We start from the raw sequence: 2,456 nt of genomic DNA, 5'->3' as shown, positions 1-2,456 counted from the left end.
AGCTGCTGTTGTATAAGTTCGTCAGGTGGAGTTTTGTTCGTTTTGGTCGGTGAGCTCACTCCAAATGCATGGGGAAGTTCACTTTTCTCTTGATAAGTTTTTTTTGTCGGTGAATTTTCCAAATTTTGGACGTTAGCATTAAAAGAAATTTCAAAAGTTCATTCTTTGATATTTATAAGTTCATTATTTGCATTTAAGAAGTGCACACTTAATGTTGTTACCTCAACCTTAAAAGCAAACACCGCCTCTTCGAAAAAGCATATTTTTTTAATCGTGAAATGTAGTTGATCAGCATGCCGAAGCTCGGTGTTTTGTTTACTATAAAAGTATCCATTTTATATAAACAGAAAAACAAAAATATTGCTGTTTGTACAGTGGAAGTTCGCCTTGTATAAATAATGAAGTTCGTTCATATTACTGGAAGATACTGCTTCTTTTACATTTGCGTGAGTTCACTAGATGTTTCGGAGTAGGATGCACATGTGCTACTGGTTTGCTTGTGTTTTTCCTTATCCTTAATATTTTTTTATAACAATAGTTACTTTATATGCAGGCATAAATGCAAGATACAACAATAGCAGATGTTAGTTCACATGAGCAAGAACGAGCTCTCTGTGAATATTGAGCTCTCTGGTATGATACACAATGCTGGCATTGTTTCCTGTTTCTCCTACTGAAATTCGGATTGAGTAATAATGTTCAGTGATATTTTGACTCTATAGTGGCTTCTAATTAGCCTCACCAGTACAAATATTTGATGCGTGGCTGATAGCAAAAAATAGAAATTCACATTGCCCATGAAAAAATGTCACTTTTTATTAGAAAGGAATCCATGGATGTTGGTATCACTTAAATCTGTACCTGCCGCTGACCTCCCCATCTGTTCTAAATTCCATTTGCGCATGGGGAGCACTTTTGTGGGCTATTTTTTTTAGTTCATGTAAACTTCTACTTCTGAGTCTCTGCCTTGTGCTGACAGATGTTCGGGAGACGGAGGACTGATGTGGACCTCCCCCGAGGGCTGATGTGGATTTCCCCGCGAGCTAATGCAGATCTTCCTGAGCTCCTCGATCTGCTCTGCATGTCTCCCATGCAATCCGACATTCTGCAGGTATGAACTTGCATAAACGCGCCGTACACACCTTGCATGTAGGCTGCTCTAAATTAGTTGCTTCCATAAGATGAGCATCAAGAATACCTCTGCATGCAACGGCAGTTCACACTAACATTAAAAAGAAGTTCGGCCTAGTTTAGAGCCGGTGCTGGTGGCTGTTGTCGATGTTGAGATAATCGTTTTTGTTTGGGGGACTTTTGTCAAGCTACAACTCCATATTTCTGGTTCTGTTTTGAGTTAATTAAGTTATGCATAGAACCTGAAGTTGCTACTGAGTTTGTGTGCTAGAACCTGAAGGCAATCAAATGTTAGTTGAACTATTATGACCAAATTTCATGATCAGCAATTCATTTGACTATTTAAATTGTACAGGTGTGCATCTTCAAAAGGTACTTACTCTCATTGTTAAGATTATTTAGAATTTGCATGAGTTTGTGAGCTTATTGAGGTGAATGAAGATTCTGGACAACTTTCTTCAAAGAAACTTTGCAATGTAGTTGGAGAAGTCGTGATGCCGTGGTCAGCATCCGAGGAGTTGGCGACCTCCCAATCCCGCTGCTGCCCAAAATCTCTCACTCAGAAGCTTAACCCAGTTATTCTTGGGTTTTGGCTAGTTGAATACTGCGGGTTTATGATGTTCTCATGAATGTCATATGTTTGTTGAAAACGCTCCTGTGCGCATAGATACATGTATGTGCAGCAATGAGGATGGATGCGCTTAGCTATGCGATCTGGATAGTCCACTTTTGTGTACCTCGACATTTCAGTTGTATGTATATCAGCAGGTCACCACGGTTCACCTTCTTTTTCTTTTGAGAAAATGACTGTTAACTTCTGTCTATAAAGTTTACTCAATTTAGGGAGTTCGTTTTCTTATGTAATGGAGTTCAATTCATATGCACTTGAAAAGTTCACAAAAAATTGTGTGTAAAAATACCACTGATGATATACTGATATACTCGATAAACTGCAGTTCACTTTTATTTTATTGGCAAGTTCAATTTGTCGAGCACTGGTTTCACAAATTTTATTGGCAAAGTTCACTGTAGTCAAGAAAAAACAGAAGCTCACTTAGTGAACATCACAAGTTCACTTCTAGAAAATTTAGATAACAAGCTCAATTTATTTTTTGTTAATATTAACTTTGAACACGGGGGGAAGTTCACCATGACCATACCGAAATTTTTCTTTTGTCAAACTTCACTTTGTATCGGCGCGAAAGTTCACTCTGTACAATATTGAAGTCCGTCGGGAAATTCAGATTCAGAGGAGAAGAAGTTCACATCCACAGAAGTTCGCTATAATTTTATTACATGCCTGAAACTTTTATACCGCGATCAGA

General features: G+C 38.2%; 1 long non-coding RNA gene across 1 annotated transcript; it reads left to right on the top strand.

Annotated features, from left to right (window-relative positions):
• The first annotated feature begins 225 nt into the window (after nucleotides 1-225).
• LOC127338738 (uncharacterized) lies at nucleotides 226-1,995 on the top strand. The gene is made up of 3 exons (XR_007874482.2): nucleotides 226-633; nucleotides 980-1,111; nucleotides 1,487-1,995. It is a non-coding gene; the product is annotated as an uncharacterized lncRNA (long non-coding RNA).
• The last annotated feature ends 461 nt before the right edge of the window (nucleotides 1,996-2,456 follow it).

Source organism: Lolium perenne, chromosome 3, assembly GCF_019359855.2.
Source record: "Lolium perenne isolate Kyuss_39 chromosome 3, Kyuss_2.0, whole genome shotgun sequence".
Taxonomy (NCBI): Eukaryota; Viridiplantae; Streptophyta; class Magnoliopsida; order Poales; family Poaceae; genus Lolium; species Lolium perenne.
Note: the sequence above shows the minus strand (reverse complement) of the source record. Positions and strands in the feature narration are given on the sequence as shown.